Source organism: Gymnoscopelus braueri, assembly GCF_963280865.1.
Source record: "Gymnoscopelus braueri genome assembly, chromosome: 4".
In the NCBI taxonomy this organism is placed as follows: Eukaryota; Metazoa; Chordata; class Actinopteri; order Myctophiformes; family Myctophidae; genus Gymnoscopelus; species Gymnoscopelus braueri.
Window position 1 is genome coordinate 40,003,676 of NC_137605.1, and position 25,652 is coordinate 40,029,327.

The window sequence follows — 25,652 nt, forward strand, 5'->3', positions numbered from 1 at the left end:
ATAATAATGTTTCTATTGCCGTGTAATTATTTGAGGCAAGTTTTTAACTGTGCTACAAGTTGGCAAAGCTTGTTCGACCAAAGTAGGCTATTTCAACTATAAAGATAAAAGTCCAGCTTGTCGAACCATTAACATTAAAGGGTCTACACCATGAATTTCATTTTTTTTTTTTTTTTGGGCTCCCCAGTGTCTCTCTTTTTTTTTTTTATTCAGTCGTTCATTCTCATTTCAGAGATTTTCAGAATGGGCGTGTCTGAACAGGCCATTTCAGAATGTGCAACGCAAGTGATGTCACTTGCGTTGCAATGTTAAATGAAAAGTGCCCGAATCGCTCCGAAACTTTTTCTACCCCCCCTAAGTGGGGGTCTACGAACAAATACTTCGGGCTCGGATTTTGGCTCCGCCCCCCGGAAGTGGGTGAAACAGGCACCTCAAACACTTGGTGGAATTGTTCAAAAATGTTCAAAGTGTTTTTTTTTCAATTTTGTATTTTTCTTAGATGCTTCTTTTTATGCAGAATTTTTCCATTTTTTTTTTTCTTTTTTTAATATTTTTTTTTATTAACAGACAGAATTGCTCAGTAGCCCCCCCTGCCCAAGAGGACGTTTTGGTATTGCAGCTGAAAGTGCTGTATAAGCCAGAGACAATTGACTTGGGATGAGTATATCTGAGTGATGATTTAGGCTCAAACCTTTTGAAAAAGGTTTGAGGGACATACACCATATGATATTAAATATCAAATATTTTTTTTAAATTCATGGTGTAGATCCTTTAATGCTTCTTGTTTTTCTTTTTGCCTTGTATTGCTGTACACGACAGTATTTTTAATTTTCCTTACTCTTTACCTGTAACTCTGTAACCTTAACTGCTGTGCCGCCCCTGGGCGACTGAATTTCCCCCGCGGGATAATAAAGGTACAGCAGTTATATCATTTAAAGCTCATTGTAAATTTAAAGTGTGGCTATAAATAGTTAATAATAATGATAATAACATAAGCAGCTAAAAAAAATCTAGAAATCAGAAATACATGTGAAATCTAGAGTGGAGTTGTTCTGAAGACAACATTCATGCTGTTTTATTTTCATCTGTGGTAAATGCTCATGTTCCAGGCCAGACAGGCACAGTAGAGTGATTTATCTGAACTCAGGCGCCTTTTACACTGCTTGACTGACACTCGCTCATTCTCAGTGATGAAAGCTTTTCATGAGACATAGTAAATCAAGCTAACTAGATCAGCACAAAAATATTCTGCACATGGTTAAGGAAGTGGAATCCAATCATAAAAGTCTGTGAAAATGCATTTTGAATGCCAGTAGCCTACATTTAACGTATTGTTGTGCCAAAAGATTGTTTTGTTTTTCATACAAAAGAAACCACACCAAAAGTTGTACAATATGTCTCTCTCTCTCTCTGTGTGTGTCTGTGCGTGCGTGCGTGCGTGCGTGCGTGCGTGCGTGCGTGATCAACTATCATGGCAATTGAATTTGCCTTTAACATCTGCTGGGGTGCCGTGGTGACCTTCAGTTGGCTTGCCGGGAACCTCTGCAAACAGCACATGGCCACACTCATTAGGATGCACACAAATTGGAAGCCTGAGATGCCATTAGGCTTACTGCCTGCTGCCTTTAGAAAGAAAGGACCTCTGTACAAGTAATCTCTCAAGAACAGATTCTGCTCTGCGTTGGAATCTGTCGTGAAGGTTCGTCATAACGTGTACACACTGGGCTACAAGTGGGCGTGCCTTCAGATCAGGAAGCAGGCCGCGCTTTACCCAATCAAATGTAGTGGGCGGGATTTACGTGTCCGCCGATCCTTCCCCACTCGAAACCAACCAAAACTAATTTAACAATAGCGTCCGCGGAGCAGACAAAACCACGAAAAGATATTCACATTTTAACTTGCTCTTTTATCATAGAAACAAGTGGGCTTATAACCAAAACGATCCATGTTCTCTGGGAGAAGTGGTGTTAGTGTTCCGTGTAGAAATATTGTTAGTGGGAATGAAAACATAGTCGCACCACCGGAAGTGAAACGCTGAAGGCAGACCAAAACCCCGGTTTCCTTGCGCACGGGTGCTCCGTCGTCATTGTCCCAGAGCCAAGTGAGATAGTACAAACAGCAGAGGGCGCTGTTTTTCCTTCTCATTTGGCTATGGGTTCCCAGATTGCTGTACAAGTAACAAAGCAGCCTAAACAAGAATGCAAATAATTGAAAGCATTGTAGCCTTTTTGCACTTGAAATTGACTGTGAATTCTATACAGTATACCAAATCAACTGCAGTAGTCTAACCATGTTTAGCGGCTGAGCTTGACATGTTGAGTTCCTTCTGCAGCAAGGTCGCTGGCGGTGACAATACAGCACTTTAGCTTGCACCTATTGGTCAGCTATCAACCCCTGGGATGATAATTTTCATCAGCTCTAGGACTGATATGGCTTTGCACCCTCTCATTCCGTTTATCATTCCCCTCACCCAGGGCAAATAAAGGCTGGCCAGGGAAGTAGGAAGCAGGGGGGACAGGGTCTACATGTCCTCCCAATATTGGTAACAACAGTTACAACATTTAGGTTTCAGTTCCTCAACATTGTTGCAGCAGGGCATATAGACATAATAAACAATAGTAATAATAGTAAATAGAAATACAATAATAAAACATAGTACAATTATAAATAGTAGTCTACGATAACTAACTTTAACATCTGCTGGACGTCAAGCGATGACGCTGAGGTACGAGGGATGAAGGGGTAGGATTAGATACGTGTTATACTTCATCCTACTCCTTTTCGAACATGTAGAATTATAGTATTGTTTGTTGTTGCCTGTGTTTTGCTGGGTATTTTTATTATATTGCTTTTATAAATTGTTGACTTTGTTAAACAATAGCACACTATGAGGTGCCTTTGGTAGGTGATGTGTGCAAGGGTCTTACAGTACAATACAGTATTATGGAATAGATAGAGGCTCTAGAATGAACGAGGAACTGTGCACTGGTTGAATGTGGGTGGCAGATACTCTGAAATAACACATTTCCTTCTTGGCAATACAACATTTATGTAATCCTGTGATTTTTAAAACCCGCCTTAAATTTAATTAATAAAATAAAATAAAAGTAAACACTGCAGCTTTCTTTCTTTTTTTTGCATTTCAAAATAAAACCTTTATAATGACCACTGAGAGTGGTAAAGGTGTGTTTCACACCAAAAAAAAGTTGAAACAAACTTCGGTGTCAATTCAACAAAGTGACACGTTTCCTGTGATTCAAGAGACCTGGTTATTTTTAACACATCTCTGGTGTGAATGCACGTAACACATCTTTTTAGAGCATTGCTGATTATTATTTCATATTATTAGTCTCTTGTATCTTTTCAACAACATTTCATATTCATTTTGTCATCTTTGAAATGATGTAGCAGAACACAGTGACACAACCCCTCTCTCTCTCTCTCTCTCTCTCTCTCTCTCACACACACACACACACACACACACACACACACACACACACACACACACACACACACACACACACACACACACACACACACACACACACACACACACACACAGGCCCTTGCATAATCAAATAATAGGTTGACTCACTCTGACTTGTATTGTCTTGATGTGGCTGTATTAAACTCTTCAGTTTTCTTGGAGTAATTCAATCAGTGATAAATGTGGTACTCGACTGCAGTTTCGAGTAGTCCATTCAGATGGTGCTAAGGCACTCTTTCATAAGTTTGAGTTGGAAAAAAAGCTTATCTCACAAGTCAACAATATGCAACAGTCAGTCAAAATAGTTTTGCTCTGAATATACGTCATTTCAGAATGCAGGTGAGCAGCAAAGCAGAGGCCAAATGCTTAATATGGGGGTCCTTGACATGAAAAGGTTTGAGGACCACTGACTTAATACGTGGTAGTCTAATGCACTTTTATGAAAATCCCATGGCATCGATAATTAGACTATTAGCTATTAGTATTAGCTATTATCCGTTACGTGTCTAATGTTGTATTAACCTATTAAAACCGGGAAAGCATCTGTGTCATTTTAGATTTTTGCTATGCAGTGCTTGTAGATCTGCTATTTTTGAAAAATCGTGAAAACTTATACATCTTTGAATATATATATTATTTTTTTAAGCGAATTTTTTTTACTCAAATCTTTGCTTCTGGTGGTCCCTGCAACAAAATCTTTTGAGATGTTGGTCTGCAGCCAAATACATGATAATTTTGGGGGTCCTTGACATGAAAAAGTTTGAGAACCACTGATATAGCAACAGAAGAAAGCTGTTAGGATTTAGAAGACATTTGTAGAATCAGCCTCAGGTCCCAATGGGTTAAAAGATAATCAAAAATGTTTTACTTTCACCTTTAAATGTATTGAAATAAAGAATGTTTTTAAAACAAATGCATGACCTTTAACATCACTTGAAGACAAGGCAGGCATGCCGACTGAAGCGGGCTTGAGCCCCATGAGGCGCACCCTTGCGAGGTGCAAGTGCGAACAGGAGCGAGTGCCCCAGGCGCCCGGGCGGTGTTGACGCCTGAGGCACTTGACCAAGCAGCCCTATTTGACAAGCTGGGGATAAGAATTGGTTGCGTAAGGCGAGGCCTTATATTGTATTAATGAGTCCATGTTTTAGTTTTAAAATGGGCTATATTGACGTTCAGGGCTATTAGCTGCATCATACAGCAACGGACAGTATTATTCTTTTTAGGAGCAGGAAGACAGCAGCAGAATGAAGACAGGAGAGGGTCTCAGGTGAGGTCTTACAATGGTTTAGTAATGATGTGTTCTGTTCTGCTTTGAACACATAAAGGTGGAAGGGTCTTGGTGCGTGCAGTCATGCAAGCGCAAATTGATTGTACGTTTAACAAGGAAATAAATGTCCGTACCAATGTGTAGGCTACACACACACACACACACAGGAAATAAGATGTATGACAAATTGCTATTGAACATGTACTGTGTGTGACGTGGTTATTAATGTGTCGACTCCATGCAGGAGCAAGGAGGTAATGGTCACAAAAACACAGACAGGCAGAGAGGGAGGGAGAGAGACAGACAAACAGAAAAAGGTGAAAGTATTACTTTGTTTAGGGTCATCACTGACCTTCACGAACTTGACATCATCAGTCGCAGACACCAGCATCATTGTGGTGATGCTTCCTATCATCCCATGGAGTGAAGAGGTGTATTTAATTCACACATTTAATGAGGCTAGCATGTCTAATAATAACCATAGCTGGCTCTGGTGATCAATGAACATTTCTGCTATTATTTTGGGGGTGGGCGGGCGGCAGCGGCAGGGGCCGGGCAGTAGATATGTGTCCCCCCCAATGACTAACTCACTCCTACACCCCTGGACGGCTATGTGAAGAGACAGGGTTACCTCAGTACAAGCTGAGTCAGATAGAAAGAGAACGAGCAAGACATTATCTCGAAAATGAGATGGTGATCGAGAGAGAAAAAAAGAGATTTATGAAAGGGACAGAGAACAAGACCGAGAGTGATTACAAAACATGTAGAGATGAGAGAGGTGACAGTGATGACAATGAGAAAGTAAGAGCAAAGCCCGATCTTCAAATCTTGCTAAAGGGGTGATTAGCCATTAGATCTAAAGGGGTGGGGGTGAGGAGGGGGTTACCTTGGAAACCAGCTCAGCTCTCCTGGGTTACTTTGTTTTGTGTCGTCTACCTGAGAAAGTCTCGTATAGAAAACTCTACTATATGGAGAGAAGGAAAGGAGAAGAAGATGGATGAGGTGGAGGCGGGAAGCCGTATGGTTATAGGCTATCCTTTCTCTCTCGCTCTCTCGTCCTTGTTGATTACTTTCTTTGTGATATACTGCTGGCGTGTGGTGAGAGTGCGTGTATTCACGTGCACACGTCCGCTGATGAAAAGAAAGTGCACTCTGTGAAACGCCCATTCTCTTGCATTTAGTATTTACATAAAACTTAATTAGTCGTCAAGTCGCTGTGCTTCTCAGCGTCCCCTCGGCTACTTATTTACTACCCGTGCTTAGAATGTAAAGTAGTAGATTATAATGTATTCAGCGGCATCCTGTGTATACAGTAGCACATGCAGTGACAAATGCATGCATAGATACACATCTACACACGCACGCACACACACACACACACACACACACACACACACACACACACACACACACACACACACACACACACACACACACACACACACACACACACACACACACACACACACAGAGGTGCATGGGCAGATGTACAGCACAGCCGCAGCATGGGGGCCTGTTAAAGACTTCACTGCTGAGTTATTTCTCAGCTTCTTTTTCTATTTCCCGGAATTACTGAGGCTGGGGTTGCGGCAAGGTGTTCATTTTCTTTTCCCATTCTTCTCCACTGCACAAAATGGATCAGAAGTGGATGATGCTAGTAGTGTGTGCTTTCTTTTCCTACACCACTCTCTGTCTTGGTGGAAGATTACGAGGCTTTCTGCTGTACATCCCCAAGTTCAGTCAGAGTATGCTTTATTTCATTTTCTCATGGGAGTGAGAAGCACCATAGATGTAGTTTGACCTTTAAAAGATAAAATACAAAAATAGGCATTTAGCTGATGCACTCATCCAGCACAAAGTACAGTATGTAGGAATGCTAATAGTTGGACTAAGAAGCCACTTGACACTCCCAGTGGTGTCAGAGTGGATATTATAGTCATTATGGCCATAAAATAATTATAGATTCAATTCACCACCCATTTACTGTACATGGAGTAACAGATATAATTCTGAAAGAGACTTTTGAGGCTTAACCAAAGCCATATAGTACATACAGAATGAGGCCATGATTACAATCCTTATGATAGCCTAATAATTGAGTCACTGTCACTGTACATTTGCACAAACGTGAAATGTCTCGTCTGCATTTACCCATATAACTTTAGTTTTAGGAACAGTATTAATAACAAATATTCATAACGTTAAACCTCAATTGAATATTCTACTCCAATACATGAATGTTTGTCTGAAGTTTTTATGCCTCCTTCTAAACTCTAAGATGTGAAAATTGGTCAAATAAACTCAATTTGTACTCCTTCACACAACCAAGTATAAATTAGGCAACATCCAGCCACAACACCTACCGAAACAGATGGAGGAGATGTGCTCCTGAATTAACTTGATTTAATTACCACTTTCATATCTATTTGATTGGTTGCGAGTCATTTTCATATCCCATTTTATTAGTGGCTTGGGGCATTGTTGTACTTTTCATCATGCCATTATTTCTATATTGGATGTTTTTTTGGAAACTTTTGATCTTGGAAGGGTAAAGTGCCTTTAATCTTATGCAACTGTTCTCTTCAAGTCCAACCCCAGAGGGGGTCTGGGTGAGAGAGAGGGTACTAAATGTCTGGATGAGTAGCGGATAACCATTGCCATCGTTGCAGAACTGGGCTCACTGATTCCCAGTCTTATCCCCGATTTATACTTCAATGTACGACGGTGACACCTGCTGAAAATGGGCAATCTAAAAGCTCACAACGTGTCGGCAACGTGTTGTCGCCGCACGACACCGCCTTACAAGAGCATACATTAGACACTATCCACTCTGAATGCTAAGTCTCAGATATGCTTTTCTTCCACTCTCAGCTTGGTCTGGGGTCTGGGACCACAGGGGTACTCCGCTTCCTTGCTGTCTCTATCATCCCCCCGTAAACACAAGATTCTGAAATGTGATCCGGCTCCCTTGGCAGAGAACATAAGCACTCATCAGATTCTCATACTTATTTTGTTAGGCTCAGGAGGCTCACAGGAATGCAAATATCACATATGTCTGCCCCAGTGTTTTTACCCATTGTGAATAGTTTATTATTATGATAATTTGTTTTGTGATCAAATCTATGTGTTGATTTAACTGAGAGTGTAAAAATGGACCTACGGCTAACCCTAACCATGGCCACTTAACTAACACCGCTTTTTACACTGTCAGACAGTGATAAATGGCCTATTTATGTACCATGATAACATGCTCACATCACTTAGAGTTGAAATGATTAAGCTGATTCTGTTGTTTTTAAATGGCAACATAAAAGTCTTGCCAATCAAACTATATCTAGCTGCTCCAACCGTTGTCAGATGGCCACACCACATGGGCCTAGATAGCTCCACAGGAATTTGGTAGGATCTATTGGTGACTCTGCAATAGAGGAAAAACGTCCAGGAACATTACATTGTCACAGTCACACTGCAGTCTGACATGCTGGATGGCAAATCAAAAAAAGAATATCGTGTTTGTGTCTTTTCTTTTAAAATCTTTGTGGGGACCACATGGATAGTAAAATACATTTAAAAAAACAACCTTGTGGTCCTCATAAATGAAATGAAATGAAAAAAATCCATTCCATTCAGCCATTAACACAGACAGGAGGCAAAGCATGCATGGTACCAACCTTCTCGGGTGCAGTTAGGGGTTCAATGTTTTGCTCAAGGACACTTGCCAGGAGAAGCCATGGATCAAACCGGGTGCAGAAACCTTGAACCTCGAGGAACCCATGAGGAATAGGACATTTTTATGGTAGAAAATGCATGCATACACATCCTTGGACTAGCCAACACCAACTCGGGACTCCTGAATCGCTGCCCCCTAAAAAAAAGAAAATGTAAACAAGATGAAGGTTGGAGTTAGGTTTACAAAACTATTAGGATTGGGAGTAAGCATTTAGGGGGCATGTTTAGGGTTAAGGCGAGGGGTTAAGGTTAGGTTTAATTTTAGGTTTATAGATAGGTATTTTGAGGTTACGGTCAGGGTTAAATGATTATGGATAGGGTTGGGTGGTTGTGATTAAGGTGTTATAAACCTTGATTATGTATAGCAATGACTAAGATGTTTATGCTGCCAGCACCTTTTTACTGATCTGGTAAGGAGTATCCTACTGAGAATACCACACCCAACAACATACAAACCCCAGCACAGGTCCCATTGGAGCACAAAACCAAAGGTTAGCCAAATCATTCAATAATCAAAACAAGTCTGTGATGTCTGTCCCGCCAGCAAGGCAGAAAGTCTCACTCACCTTTCACAGCACACACCAAGTCGCCTAACAGGTACGTAACTGACAACTAGAAAGGGACACTCCACAGAGTGCATATCTCTGCCAGGCTGGGTTGGTTACCTAGCGAGGACAGTGTAAGTCATCCTGCAGTAATCAGGACCCAAGGAAGCTGCTATAGGGGAAATAGCATTTCTATGACAAACATTGTTTTGCAATTGTGGTGCATTTGTGGTGACCCCTATGGGCAGAAGTGAAAGTGCTTTTGAAGGTGCACTCTATAGAGGCCCTTGCCTTCAACATGCAATTCCTACTGAATGGATGTTGCGTTCATGATACAAATTAGGAAATAGGCACCTCCCACTAATTGTGGAAGCCAATTGCAGGAAAACAGTATGGAGTTTCAAAACCCTGTTTGACGCTCATTATCACATGACTCCTGAGATCATTTGTCCTTTGAGGAACACTTTTGATATTTTTAACAACAAAAATATTGTATGGCGGACCCTAGCACAAAATATTTTCTGATGGGTCAAAATACATTTGGGGGTCCTTGACATGAAAAAGTTTGAGAACCACTAGCTTAGAGGCTTAGATTTGAGCATTTCCTTTAAATAGGCCCCACCCGCAAAGATTTCACTCTTCCCTTGGCTACATGAGCACGTTTCTCTCATCTGACCCGCTAACCTTTCTACTCCCACAGATCTGGCTGTTCATTTTAAATCCTACTATACATAACAAACATACAGACAGAACAAAAAAAATAAACAAGACTATACTATACACAAGACAAACCACTAATACTTTCCCATTTAAGATGAGAACTAACTGCCTCCGGGTCTAGACTTGTGGTGCTGGTCTGACCCAGTTCATATGCAGCGGAAACTGGCTGTGGGGGAATCATCGGTCCAGCACTGGAACAACAGAGTGGCTGACAGCATGTCAGACACTCGCACCCAAAGCTGGAAGCAGTAGGGTACTCTGTGTTCCCTTACCAACTTCAGCCCATTTGAAGGATCCCTAGTGCAAAAAATGCATAAAGCTCTGCCAGCAGATTAAGTAAAATGTCATTTGTAATTAGAAAATAGCTTTTTACGTCCCCAAAAAGTAGTAAGACAAGCGTGTGTTTGTGTGTGTGTGTGTGTGTGTGTGTGTGTGTGTGTGTGTGTGTGTGTGTGTGTGTGTGTGTGTGTGTGTGTGTGTGTGTGTGTGTGTGTGTGTGTGTGTGTGTGTGTGTGTGTGTGTGTGTGTGCATGTGTGTGTGCATGTGTATGTGTGTGCATGTGCGTGCATGTGTGGGTATGTGTGTGTGTGTGCCAGTGTTGCATTGCTGAATTGGAACGTGGTTGCACTCTATTTTAATGACGTGACGCGCACGTCGCTTAACACCTACACTACAGGTCACATAATGGACAATTGATATGCATCTAGGCTCATTCCTATGTTAATTCACCTGGTGTGAGTCGGGAGCCTTTGTAAACTTTGTTGAGGTGTGAATTTAAAGTTGTTTTAAATCTATGCATGTGTCTGCGCGTGCTCCTGTTCAAAAAGGTTGTTGCACAGCGTGTTAGGCCGACCCATGAGCAATGCAACCCTGGTGTGTGCGCGCGTGCATGTGTGGGTGTGCATGTGTGTGCATATATGTGTGCAACTGTGCATATGAGTGTATGTGTGTGTGTCTGCTTCATCTCAAAGTCACGTTAATACAGTGGGGAATTTTACCCTTGTGGACCCATTGAAAATACAAAACAACCTTCTTGCATTTCTGCCTCCTTATCACTTGCACTTAATTATTATGATAAAATATTCATGTAAGTCATGTAAATATTGAATTGGATCAAAGGCCTAAACCTTGTCCTTTCTTGGCTTGCTATCAAAGGTTTAAAGCTCCTCCTTAATAATTGGAACATGACTCAAGAACATATGCTCTCTTTATTATTTAAATGATATCCTACACAATTAGTATGTGAATACATGACTCACTCTATCTTCATTCATCTCAATCATTAATTCATTATCCTAGGGAGCTGTTCAGTATGTGATCACTATAGGAAGAACAGCAACGTAATCACTTTTGCTCGATTTCTTTATAGAGATACTTATCTTTGCTCTGCGATAATTAAACTCACGTTATCTTGACTTAATACCATCAAATATTGCATGCATTTTCAAGTGCCTGTAGTCATTACATTCAAGGAACCGCACCAGTGTAATGAGGAAATGCACTCAATGCCTCATTACCATGGGCCTTTTAGGTGATCAATGCTCAATATGTTTGCAAAAACGTAACTTTGGTTTCAAAAACTTAACTTTGGTTTCGATTCGATCACAAAAGACCGTTGCATCAGAAAGCTAACTAGAGTCTTGCGCCTGATTTCTACTTGTACTTTCTGTAGCACACAGAAATAGCAGATCTGCAAGCTCACCATGTTGCACTGTGACACACTTATTTTGTACAGTAGATGCTATTCTTGATATGCGACACCGTTACAACCGTTGCAAGTATAAACCAGGCTTAAGCCACACGACAGAAGAATTTTGATGCCATCACTTGTTCTAATACCACAGCTAGAAACGTGACAGTTTATCAATGCTCTATAAGGGGGTCGTTTGGGATTCTGCCTGTAGAAGAATGCTGATAGTGGATTTATCCCTCAGACATTGTGATGTGGGACTTTTGTTTCCACCCGTCTGGATGGAACGCTGATACATTGGAAGAATGCAATTTGCCTGCTTTTCTCCAATTATTTTTCACCCGCTGCCAACAAATCCATTGTAAACTTTTTGGGGGGAGAGAGGAGCCTGTTATTCTGCTGAAAGTAATGAAGGGAGCTGTATTATTATCCCTTTGTTGAGGTGTTACATCTCTTCATCCATGGGGACTCCATTCAGGTCCATCAATGAGGTTGTTCATTTCTTGTTCATTTCATAAATGTCTGTCTTTTTGTTTTCTGTTATCAGAGAGTCTCTCTCTATTCCCTAGGTGAAACTTTGCCTGTAGTATAAGGCCCATGTTGATTGTGACATTTTATTGTATCATTTGTGGATGTTACAGAATAGTGCATTCAAACAAGGTCATGTCAGTCTAGCTACAGCGCCGTGGTAATTTTTGGACATCCTAGTTTAGAAATGTTCAGAGTAAAAGAGGTATTATAGTTTGCACATCCAGCCCAAATTGGGAACAGGTGCAGGATAAAATCAGCAACTTACAACTAGAAAAAACTGTCCACAAATTGAGTTAAATGGTCTTGTTAAATGGTCTTGCATTTATAGAGCACAGTCTTCGTCAGCAAAACGATTCAGTTTTCCTGACAAAGACCATGCTGGTTGCAGTAATAGTTTATGGGAGCATAATTAAATGTTCAGAGTAACAGAAAAAAACTATTAATATTGCATCACAGTTGTATGCCTCCGCAAACCAGTTGAAGTTTACACCCATGTCTGTCCAGACTCAAATGTAGTGAAGTTTGACCTTTGACCACCAACTCCATGGAGTCCAAGAGGACGATTGTGCCAGATGTAATGAAATTCCCTCCAGGCATTCCTGAGATATCGCATTCACGAGAATGGGACTGACGGACAAACATACGTACGTACGACAGACGGACTAATGGACAGATGGATGGACAGACAAGAGATAACCTGAAAGACATGCCCTCTACCTGTGGACACAGTCAATACTTAGCTATTACCATAATTCAGAATGAGGGTTCAGGAGCATTCAGTACAAATACCTTTGTATTTTATTATAGGATGAAGATGAATTGTTACACAAGCCATGATTAGGCTATTTTAGGCTTTTGTTATGACATGAAAACCCTCCAATCCACCTACACCAGAACAGATGTGAGTGGTCTTAACCTTTAAGGGAATTAATTATCATTACTTTGAGCATGCATTCTCCATGTGTTCCCTGACTATTTTAGGCCCTAGAATTAGCGTCTTTCATTTATTCAATAATGAATTAGTGGCTACAGGAGAAATGACAGCAACATCAAATAACATCATTAGGCAGTCACAGATAATAGAATTAAACTAAGGTGCCCTCAGAAGAGTGCAAATCTCCGCCAGGAGGCATGCCCTACCTCGGCTTGGCTTGTGCCCAACATCGTTTCCAGGCTTAGCTCATCTCATGAGGAGAAAACATAGTTGTCGTTGACACACAATACTTAGGAATTTAGCTCCTTGGCCTGCTGGCAGCATGCACAATAAATATGACACTAGTTTGCGAGATCAGCTGCGGACTGACAGACAAACACAGACCTAGCAGAGCTAATTAAATTGTGAACCGTGTGTTGGCTGTGTCTGGGACATGTGTGGGCCCACAGGTTTCTACAAGATTCCCTCCAGAAAATAAGTGAAGCTGTCATTGTCACTTCCAAACTCAGGGGCATTAGCAGACAATTCATGACATATCCCTTTATGTGCCACAAGGCACGAAGTGGATAGGTAACAGGTAACATGACGTATCCCCAAGGAATCGGTGATGGCTGTGAATCACATTCAAAAACGTGTTTGTTTTGTATAAACAAACAGCTCCATCTGTCTACTAAATCCAACAAAAAACAACAGACAATGCAGCACAATAAAGAGTATATGTTAAAATAAAACCAATGCGGTTTACAATGTTAAATAGTATGACTCAAGTGCCAGCAACTAAAATTTACATCCACTCAAACAGAAATCAAATAAATTATTGTCATCAGTATGAGCAGTTATTCATCACCTGCAGCACCGGGATTCCAAATAACCCTGATAAAGATACAAATAACAATCATGTGAGAAAAATGTGGTCTGAGCCGGTCTAAATGATAAAAACGATGAACAAAAGGACTGTCTTCTGCCTAGCTGCCTTGCTGGCTGGCTGGATCGCAAGCTGTAGAAGATGAATTTGAGGATTTGCTTGTACTGATGTAGAGATGTGTTTGTGACCAGCGGCAGGGGCAAGAAGAATGTATTAGTAGCAGGCAATGGAAGAAGTATGGAGTCAGGCTGCTGCTGCTGTGGTAAAAGCAGGCAGGAATGAAGCAGGGCGGTGAGTAGATGAGGTGGTGCTGGCCGGCAACAGGTACGGCTGTGGTGGAGCTTGACCCTGCTCTTGACCATAAAAGAAGAATGGGATGAAACCTAGACATTATCCTGGAAGACACTACACCAGCTTTCATCCATCTCAAAAAGAAGGTTACTTAATAGTCAGTTGTTGAGACTAAAGAGAATTTGTAGTCTGAATATGAAAGACGAGAAATGGAGCAATGTGACCTGAAAAAAACTGTTCAATAGCATGTCCACAGTCCAAGAGGTGTATAGGACCAGTCTGCGTACCTCAAAGTCATCATTTACTGTACTTTCAAGTGAGCCTTTGGAAAGGCTTTTTCCAACTCCTGTTTTTGCTAATAAATGTGGTAACAATCTGAGATATAAGTTGGTAAGAAATTATATATATATATATATATATATATTTTTTTTTTTTATAAATACCCACAACCTCAGCATTTCTTGGCCACCTTACCCTTAGGGAACTTTGCCTATAATAACTGTGTTAACTGTAATGCCATGATTCAGGGTGACTCTTTCCTACACCCCCACACTGGTAAAAAAAAAGATAAAGGTAAAAAGGTAAGGGGGAGGATCTCATGTAGGACCAAGTGTGTCGTTTATCTTTTGAAATGTCTGTGAGGATTCTGCTACGTCGGCAAAACCAAGAGAGAATAGAGGATTGGAGTCTCTGAACATAAGAGTAACATTAGAAATCATGATGAAAATTTGGCTGTAGCCAGGCATTTCAATGCCACAGGGCATGAGGTCGTCTATAGGCTGAGATTTCAAGGCATTGAGGTGGTGAATCCCCTGAAAAGAGCAAGGGACAGGGAACGATTATTCTTACAGAGACAGACATATTGGATTCACACTCTACAGACTGAATTCCCTAAAGGATTAAATGAGGAATTGGTGTTGAATTGCTTCTTGTAATGTAAAAACACTGTGGATCCCACCCAGCTCCTGTGATATTTTGAGCCTTACAATTTACTTTCTAACCTACCGTTTGTGGTTTTCTTTTTTGTTTTATGTTGTATAGCTATAATTTGAGGATTACGTACTACTGAACTACTGAGATGTCATATTGCGCTAATATTTGAAATTGTATTAATTTGTTATCAAAATGTAAGCCTATAATGACTAATATGGACGCCAGATTGAAGGTGGCAACCAATGACAAGTGTTTTAAAAAACTACATTGGATCACAGTTTTTGTTTTCCATTTCCTGAAAAGTAATGGTACCGTAACAGACATACAGAAACCCGCTAGTTTATTAACTGCTGCCATGTATTAAAATACGTTTTATAAAATATATTTTATTGGTTGTGGATGTTTCATTTTTTGGTTATGCATGTTTAAGAATCTGCAGCCAAGTCTAGTGAGTTGAGCATGGCAGTCCTTTGGACAACACTTGCACAACCCAAAATACCTGCCATTGAAGTGCCCTTGAGCAAGGCCCTTAAGCCCCAACTACCAGTGGAGCTGCTCAGTGGCCATCAATACAATCCTGCACGTACCAGCAGTGACAAAGCGGCCTGCAGTCATTCATTTCAACTTCAACTCAACCCAAAGAGTGGGTGAAATTCTTTAGTGCAAGCTACACATGAATTGCAATTACATTTAAATAATATCAGGAAATATATCTATATCAAATATACATAAAGTTTGTAATGAATGGAACAAACTTCCAATGGCAGCTTGGCTACACTGAGCAACATGTAAGCTATGAGATGCATGATGACACAATTGCAGCCGAAAAAGTTATGATAATTGAGAAAAGTTCAACAATCTTTATGCAAATGAACAGAGACAGAGTCAAGCAATGGTCAATCAGAGGGCAGATGTGTGTTCACCTATTAGAACCATCAAAGACAGACACCTTTTTCCTACCCATCTGTGAGTTCTCCTGCTGGGCACTGCAGTTGCTGTCCATACTGTATTAATAGGCCTACCTTTAAGCAAATAGAAACAATACAACAATACAACTCCACAACGAATATGACAATGTAAATAGAATAAATATATAAATAAATATAGGCTATAATATAGAGGTTACAGTAGAGTACAGTACTGTATGTCAAATGCACACAGTGGTGAAAATATGACAGGAAAAGTCACTTAATCCACAAAATGTTTCGTCAGCATGAAAAGTTTGTTTTGTTTATTCATACTGTAGGTGAATTGCAATAGAACAGAATGTATACATAGGAGCCAACATAATCATACTGTCTTTGACAGCGAGTACTAGTAAAATAACAGACTGCCCTATACTGCATGGAAGCTCCCGAGCTGTTGTAAATGTGAAATGAATAAATATTGCCTTATTTCTTGCCTAAAATGTTATGAGAAACTATATTTTTTGTTGTTTATATAGGTGAAATATTCTGTAGATTGTTTCTAGACAAGCCACCATTGTTCTTTAGCACTCCAATTCCTCAAAACTACGTAGACTTGTGGATGTTACAAGGTGGCTGCAGCGACAGGGAATTCAGGCGTTGGGTGACAGCGATAGTGGCTTGATGGCACCTCGTTGGTGTGAGCGTATGTTGCACTGGGCAGCTCCCACTATGTGTAGGCTGTGTGAATATGAAGCGCAGCATTGCTGAAAAAGTGCATTCGTGCTCTGCAAAGCTACCCGGGATAAAGAAATATTTAAAGGTATAGAGTAAGTGATATTATTTGGTTAAAATGAAAGGGTTTGTTAACAGCTTAAAGCGCTAAATTCTGATAGTAATCATTGATACAATGTGTTTGTTCAGTAGCAGGGGTCTCCCCGTCTCTCAGGAAAAAGAAATTCAGGTAGGTTGTCAATTTCGTCCAATCAGGAAAGAATACCCATTTATCAGCTTCAATGCTCACTTCTTTGCATCATCACTTCCCCATTTCAATTGTTTATCCTTTATCCTGTATGAGTTTAATAATTATAAATAATTTAATAATTCTGATTGGATAAAATTAGTATCATGACCTGAAAATGCATTTTCTGTTTACTAAAGAGCTGGACAGACGTGGAGAGCCCTGTTACTGTACACTAGCAATGATTCCTATCAGAATATAGAGCTATTTAACACTTATTTTAACAAAAATAAAACTTTTAATTAAAAAATAAAGAATCTATGGTGGTCATTAGATGGCCACCCAAAAGGAAGTCATGCCGGAATGCCCTCCCTAGATGATGATCCTTACTCTATCATTAACCACACTAAATACAAGCCTAAACTTAACCATTCTAACAGTGCCTGAACTTAACTAAATTAAATTAATTAAGCCCCAATACCTAAACTTAATGTGAGATCAGATTTCTGTCCTTTCATGGCCATCTAGAGACAACCAGATGTGTTGGCTATGCTGAAACAACACGAGAGAGTATGTTTTGCACCTTGTCCGTCCGTCCGTCCGTCCGTCCGTCCGTCCGTCCGTGTGTCCGTATGTGTGTCCGTCCGTCTGTGATCAGCTTATCTCCGGCACCGTTGGCTTGATCGCAGCGAAACTGTGCACAGCCACACACACACTCCCTGGATGCCAATTCAGAAATTCTTCCCCACATTTTTCACATGGACCTGTTTTAGCGCCACCAGGAGGCCGCTTTTTGCAAAACATTTTTTTTGATAGTCCTACAGATTTTATCCAAACTTCACGCAAATCGGTACACAGTATCTATCTCTATAGTCATTAAACCAAACGGGTCTTTCAGATTTTTCATATTCCATCCTGATTGGCTATGAATGGCTTCCAAAGTTTGCACGAGTGCTCCGTTTTGCACAAAATGCCTCAAATCATGAACACAGCATGCAATTTCCGTGAATTTTAGCACGCACATTCTCACTACGTCGAGGAACAAATGCCACCCTTTCTGCATTGCCCTATTATAGCGCCACCAGGAGGACGATTTCTTCTTTTCATATTACTCCTACAATCGTAGTCCAAACATCACGCATTTCTGTACATATTATCTCTTAAATCGAGTGATCCGTCCGATTTTTCCCATTCCAGCCTGATTGGCGAATTCCGAACATTGCTGGCCCACACTAACCTACCTGACCTGGCGGAGACCTGTGCTCCGAGGAGCACTTTTTCTAGTTAACTCTCAACCTTCTCAGGCCGCGATCCCCCAAAATAATCATATTTGAACTGGGGACCCCCCACCCTGATAAGCACGTTGGAATTGTAGGAGTTGAGGCATTACATTTAGTTTGACTCGGTTCCACAGATAAATATTGTGAAAATAGCTCGCAACGCGAGGCGTTGTGAGCTTGTAGATCGGCTATTTTCACAATATCTACCTGTTTCTTACAATATTTGACAATTTGGCCAATGTTTCACCAGTTTTTATAGTATAGGGGGGGGGGGATTTGGTACTAAAAAGGTATTAAAAGTCCTTAAAATTGTCACTTTACTGTCATCTGGGGACCCCCCAAAATCAACACACAGGTTGAGAAACACTGCATTAACTGTCCATTTCATTCCCTGTGTACCAGTGCACCCATTTTCGAGTGCTTGTGTGAAGACAATGACTCATCCTCAGTCTATAATCCTAAACCACATTATCAGAAAGCAGCCCTAGAGCTGCCGGCCGCAGACTGCAGCAACACTAATCACCCACCCGTCTGGCAGTAAAAGAATAGGTTGGAGCTCTGGTCATATTCACTCAAGCTGGCCAAATCTGACAGCCCGGTGGAGGGGAAATAACTGCTTCAGATTAGTATCAGTCATATCAGTCGATACAGACTATGGATTTTCACCTGCGCTGTTGCCACCAAAATGTTCAGCTGCCCCCCCCCCAAAAACAGGGTGTTTAAGCTGCTTGGCTCAAGATGGTGTTATTTTTATTTATTTATCTTTTGACTGTTGGCGAGCAGCTAACCCAGGGCAAAACAGATTATAAACTACCACCCAGTATGGGTGACAGTTTGCTAACGTGCCGTTCTGTGCCTTGTGTCACCACAGCAGCAGAGAATCTACAAGCAAAGTACACAGACACATTTGCACGGACACTAATAGACTGTTACAGAAGTCTCCTGCAGCTAAACTAAATTAATTCAACATAATTTTGCATGTAAAACAAGTAGACAACTGGAGAATCAAATCAGCAAGATTAGGCTTTCTATGATTGCTACATCTGTATAGTTTTTAAGAAAGTGGTTGAACTGAATTACTAATCAATGTTTACACCATCTGGAAGGCTAATGTGAATGTCACATTGGCTGCTGTGTGGTAGCCTAGAGTAGACTAGTAGTTCTCAAACTTTTTCATGCCAAGGACCCCCAAATTGATATGTATTTGGCCACGGACCCCCATCCGAAAATAGTTTTGTGCCAGGGACCCCAAACGTATTCAATTTATTTTTATATATTTAAAAAAGAAAACGTGCTGTGACCTTGTAGATCTGCTGTTTTTGAATAGCCAACGTATAAATGGATAAAGTGGTTAAAATGATTGTGATTCTGTTTTAACTACTTTTGCTGGGGACCCCCTGGATCCCACTTTGAGAATCAAAGGCCTAGACTCTCAACTGGAGAGCTCTACGCCCTAATGCTCTCCGGTTGAGTTGAATCACGCCCTGGCATCAAAATTGTGATCAAGGGAACACAGTGGATTAACTTAGAGGGCCCCAGTGCAGGCTATTATGACGGGCTCCGCTCCTGCCAACCCAGTGCATGCATCTTACTAGTGCCCGCACGCACGCACGCACGCACAAATTATGATTGGCAATGTACCGAGGGAGAAAGCCATCAGAATTCAGTACAGTGGATAGCGCTATGGCAAGTGGTAATATAAACAGACAGTTGGTCAATCAAATCAACAAGTCAATTAATCAAAGGCCTATAGGAAAGTTTACATAACTACACTGTACGATACGATACGATAATACTTTATTGTCAGTTCACACTGAAATTTGTCTTGCGACCCAGCAGCCATGTATGCAACAATAAACAGTACACACATTTGACATGACATAAGAAAACAAAACAAAATACATACATAAAGACATACAAAGACAAGAGCAATGTCCACCTCTCAGCCTACCCCAAGCCTACAACTCCTGATTAAGCCTCAATGTCGTCTGATGGACAAAGGACCTCTTCAGTTTGACCTTATTGTATGGAACACTGTATCTCCTTCCTGAAGGCAGCAACCTATATTCTCCATACAAAGCATGGCTTTGTATGGAGAATACAACTGTATTATACAGAATATAACTGTAGCTGTTATTGGGAATAATAAATCTACTACTTGTACTTGTCTTGTACTCACCTACGTATTTGCATGGCATTCGACAAGCCTTCTGTTGTGCAAAGTGCTCATGCACCGTTATAGAAGGGTGAATGACCTGCTGCGGTCTCCAAATAGTAAACATGGCTCACAGTAGCCTACACAACCAGTATCTGAGAATAACAAAGAAAAGACATGATCGTTCAGCTAGCAAATGAGCTCACTGCTCAGCTTGTCAATCTTGACCTTTGACGTTCAGATTTTGCCCACCTGTAGGTGTTTGACACGATCAAAAAGAGACTTTACATTTCCCAGAAATCATCCTTGCGTATCACAAACAATATTATTACCAAAACTAGAAAAAGTGCTCCTCGGAGAACAGGTCTCCGCCAGGTCAGGTTTGTTGGCCAATCAGGATGGAATATGAAAAATCTGATGGATCCGTCTTGATCACTTGACTATAGAGATAATGTGTACCGATTTGCATGATGTTTGTACAAATGTGTTGTTGTGTGTTGTCACTGCTGTTGTATCCTACTGACTCACCTACCAGTGAGGAGCCCCCAACGGGATGACGTAGAGCCTTCGTTCTACTCCTCCCGCCAACATTCCCTGCTGACAGGTGCCGCCCCAACCCGTAGGAATACGTGGAGTGAGTGTGACAAATATCCCCCTCTCCGCCCGGCTTCCCTCCGCCGAACACGGGCCAATTGTGTTCGTGTAGACGTTCGACAAGGCGGGATGCGCCGCGATGGATTCGAACCCACAACCTCCGCGGTGGTGGGCAGGCACTTTACCACTGCGCCACCCGAGCTGCAGTATTTTTTTCATTAAAAGACTGGGCTAGAAATAACAGCTTGGCCCTTGATTGATGTAACACCATCATATGTCACATTCGAAAAAACAACAACTCTGTCCATATCTATATGGACAGATATATTTGCTATTTTAGGTATTGATGTGCCTTTGCCTTCCCACATTTGTTTGCTAAATGGAAAGTTATATACTCAACAAATCATCATTTTGGCCATGACAAATACATTTCCTGCACGGAATCAATAAAGGTCTGTCTGTCTGTCTGTCTCTCTATCTAAGCACAGAAGATCGCACTGCAGGCAGTAAGCGCAGTATCTGTATAAAGAGGCTGATGTCCTTCCTTACATTTTATTTATTCTTTTTTTTTAAAGACGAATGCCAAGATAGTAATCACCATCTGCATGGTGCCACATGGTCTCGCAGTAGCCAGACAGTTGTCTGGGAAACAACTATTGAAAAGTAGGGACAAAAAGTAGATAGCATGTTTCATAGGGATCACACCAGCCGCTATGCCAATTCTGTGCATATCGAACACATGATATGAGAATACATGTCGTGTCTGTGAGGGAAGGGGAGGGTTCTCATGGGTGAACCATCAAATGCATGTCGGGTTCACCCATGAAACCAACCATGATGGCGAGGGGTCATCATACAGTACCTGAGGTCTGACAAAGAAATGCTCTGTTACCTCGCACTAGGTGAAGACTGATGAAAACTAATGTCTGTCATAGAACTGATATAGCCTACCATCTGTGGACAGATTTTGTAACAGCATGCATGACAGACATGAATTCATCAACCAAGAATCTCCTTAGACCAAACATACTACTGTTACAGCCCAACCAATCAAAGTCTTACATGTACCTCAGTTTTCCTCTAGCAAAACCCAGGCATTCTGATTTTGACCCTCCGTCACGGAATTGATAACGTAAGACGGTGGGATATGGTGCTGCATGATAAGTAATAGCTGTGACCATTATATTTAGAAATCTTGTCTTAATAGTCCTTTGCACTCTGACAGTCTAAGTGAACAACCCAGGATGTGACATCAATTCTAAGATAGTTATCTTTTATACTCTCATTCATTTTGAGTGCTGTCTTTAAAGCTGAAATCCGGAACATCTTTTAATGAATAAAATGCTATTTTAACCAATCGGTATGGTACAGTAATAAAATAGAACTACAGTAGTACACCCTGGTGTCTAGTAGGACACTTACTGGTTGCAAAGCAGTAGCCTATGCCTGAAGCTGGTGAGTGCAAAATGCTGGTACTATTTAGTTTTTCAGACCCAATGTTATTCAGTCTTATTTTGTGTTGTTTTCTTAACAAAAAACTGCTTTATCTCATACTCATCTCACTCAATATGAATATCAATAACCCTAACCTTAATATGAAATCTATCATCAATCAATGTCAACTCTACGGTGTAGATGAATGGCATTAGTGGTTTCCTATTCAGCTAGAAAATGTTAGATCTGACAGCTATAAATGACAGCTATAAATATTTGACAATGTTTCTCATTTGAAAACCACTTACCAACTAACCAGACCAGATGTAGAAACTTTGATCAAATGAGCATTACTATAAGTCTAACAAACAACAAAGCTGTGCAATGGCCCACAGACAACAAAAGGTTGCCCAATAGGGAAAAGGGAAAACAAACTCAAAAGAGATAATCCTCTGTACTTTCCTTAATAGAAGATGGTATATGGTGTTGGAGCATTGCTTATGAAGGCACAGCTTTACCCTGATTATAGGAAAACCTACTGTAGGTGTCCAATTACAGTGAGCATGCCAGATATGCTCCCTTTTTGTGTAGAGACCATGACAAATCAGCTTTGTGTAGTGTAACCAATTCCTGACAAATATGGTGAAAGATTCAGAAATGCTCCTCTACTGAATATATGGATCTCTGGAAATGCCAGGGGAATGCCTAATTTATGCTCCATCACGGTGTCTGCGAGTATAAATTAGGCTTACATTCATTGACACTAGCCTACAAACAGCAACCTCACACACAATTTCAGAGGTCCAGGAGTGAAGGACGCACAGGCAATGACCAATTTCAATTCTGAAAATGGTGAGAGTTTATTCTTGCAAGTGTAAGGTAGGCCATGTGGAAAATGCTGACACTTTGGGAAAATGTTCAACCATCTGGCCTTCACCTGGGCCAGTGGGTTTTGAGAGCATTATCCTGATTTTTTCAAAATCACTTACCTGCAGGCCATCATGCCTTCACAAAAGCCTGTTACGGTTGCTATAAGCTTACTCACACTCACACTCCTCCAATAACAGGTCAGCAATTGCATCCAAACTGGAGTGGAATCACCCTGTGGGTAGCATGGGAGAAATTTAATTAAAATACTATAGGAGATGGAGGGGAGGGGAGAACTAGATGTCAAGCACTGTTTGCTTTGTTTGCAGATGCACATGCAATCATCCTTGCTGTTCTTGGGGGTTTTGCTGCCATGATATTTAATTAGGCATTCCTACATAAGTGTCCTAGTGGTTTGATTTACACTGTGTGTGTGTGTGTGTGTGTGTGTGTGTGTGTGTGTGTGTGTGTGTGTGTGTGTGTGTGTGTATGTGTGTGTGTGTGTGTGTGTGTGTGTGTGTGTGTGTGTGTGTGCGTGTGTGTGTGAGAGAGAGAGAGAGAGAGAAAGAGATGTAGGTCACAGGTGGAGGCAGCGAATCATTGTGCCAAAATAATGTGTCATAATGTCAGTTTTCTGCTACACTAAAATGAAAGAAATAGACACCAGAGAACAAGGTCATTCATCAATACTTGCTATTGTCAAATTCTCCGGAAAGACCAATTACTGCTGTAAGGGGGAAATGGCAACATTATCTGGTATGTGTGCGTGTGTGTGTGTGTGTGTGTGTGTGTGTGTGTGTGTGTGTGTGTGTGTGTGTGTGTGTGTGTGCATGTGCATATACTATATGTATATAAAGCATTGGTTGGGTTATTGCGTGGGTGAAATAGATTCTTCCTCCCCCTCTCTATATCCCCTCTCTCCCTCGCCTATCGGTCTCTCTCTTTCCATCTCTCACTGATCGAGCTCTGGTCTTGGGGCGGCCATTGCTTGTAGTTGAGAGGTAGTTAAGTAATTGGAATGTTTCTAAGTGCTGCTCCCCCTGAACACTCAATATGACCTCTGAGCAGCCATCAGCTGGGCCAAACTGAAACTGAATTTCCCCGGTGGGATTAATTAGGTCTACATTTGGTCTGACATCACGTGTCACAAAGAGAGAGAGTGAGAGGGGAAGGGAAGCTGGGAGGGAGATAGGGAGCAACAGAGCCTATTTAACCCATACAATAACCCCAGCAAGGCAAGCTGTTAATATACAAACTTGTTATAACCCCTACAAATTGATAACCAGTGCACGCATGCTTGTTTACAACTGGAATGTAAATCACCTTATAATTAGGTTGTTTGTGGCGTTACATGGTCAGTGTTGGACTGTATAGGGAGACCTAGTGTAGTGTGCATTTACAATAATATTTGTCTGCAGACTGATCTTGCAATGGATCAGAAAGCAGATTTTGAAATGGATCAGTAAGTCAACATAACAGCATAAGCTGGAGTGGAACAAAGGCCCAGTGGTAAGCACTGCTGCCTCACAGTAAGAATAACCAGGGTGTGTGGAGGTTGCGTGTTCTCACCGTGTTCATATGCGTTTCAGCAAGAAAGGGGAAAAAAATAAAAGAGAGAGAGAAACATGGTGTTAGGGACATATACCTGCCAGTGCCCTTGACTGAGGCCATAGACCCGGAGCTTGTACTGTACCTGGGCATCAGAGAATAGCTTCTCACTGCTCCTAAAAGTTAGGATGGAACAAACACAGAGGACAAATTCTGTGCAAGTGTAAAATGTACGTACAGAACTCACCATGCTGGAATAAGTCACAGAAAAAGTACATAAATGGAAGAAAAGAGTCATTTAGTTTGCTCAAAGTCAGTGCTGTAAGTGAACGGTGAGGGGTAGATAGGCTACTATGCATTTTGATGAGCTTCTGCATGATAATGACTCTTAACGGGGCATAATTTAATGAATCACTTTTAGTTAATAGGCCTGCGATTTCTTGTTCTAATGGTGTGTCCACTACTTACGTACGTTGTATAATAATTAGTATATTCAGAGCGTTCAACAAGAGTTGAGAGACCTCCTTTATGAATTGTCCACTTCTTATGCAAGCAAGTGAGGAAGTTAACTACATTTGTCTTAGTGGTACTTAATGAGCAGACTTTAATTAGGTATTCATGCATACAGTGTGTATGACAAAGAGGGAAGAGAAGAACCTACAGTGGGAGGTGTGAGTGAGCGAATGAGGAAGGAATGTCAATAATTTATGTCTTCATGTACATTCACAAGTACATCCATCATTCTATAGGGACAGAACCAGGAGCCAGCGCATGGACTGAGCTTAATTAGAAAATAATGCCCCGAGCATTCATCTAAAACGTTCACTGCAACTGTAGAAGATAAAGCACATTTTAATTACAGGTCTCTTTGTAGGTCACAAACAGTCAGTCAATCACTGGACCTGGGGCAGACAT

The 25,652-nt window shown here is 41.1% G+C and overlaps 1 protein-coding gene across 1 annotated transcript in view; it reads right to left on the reverse strand.

The window, feature by feature from the left end:
- Window positions 1-333: 333 nt before the first annotated feature.
- Window positions 334-25,652, reverse strand: part of LOC308084403 (exostosin-1a) — a 173,252-nt gene continuing 147,933 nt past the window's right edge. The window contains exon 12 of the transcript XR_013933083.1: window positions 334-345. The gene's annotated coding sequence lies outside the window, so the exon portion shown is untranslated. The remainder of the gene's footprint in view (window positions 346-25,652) is intronic.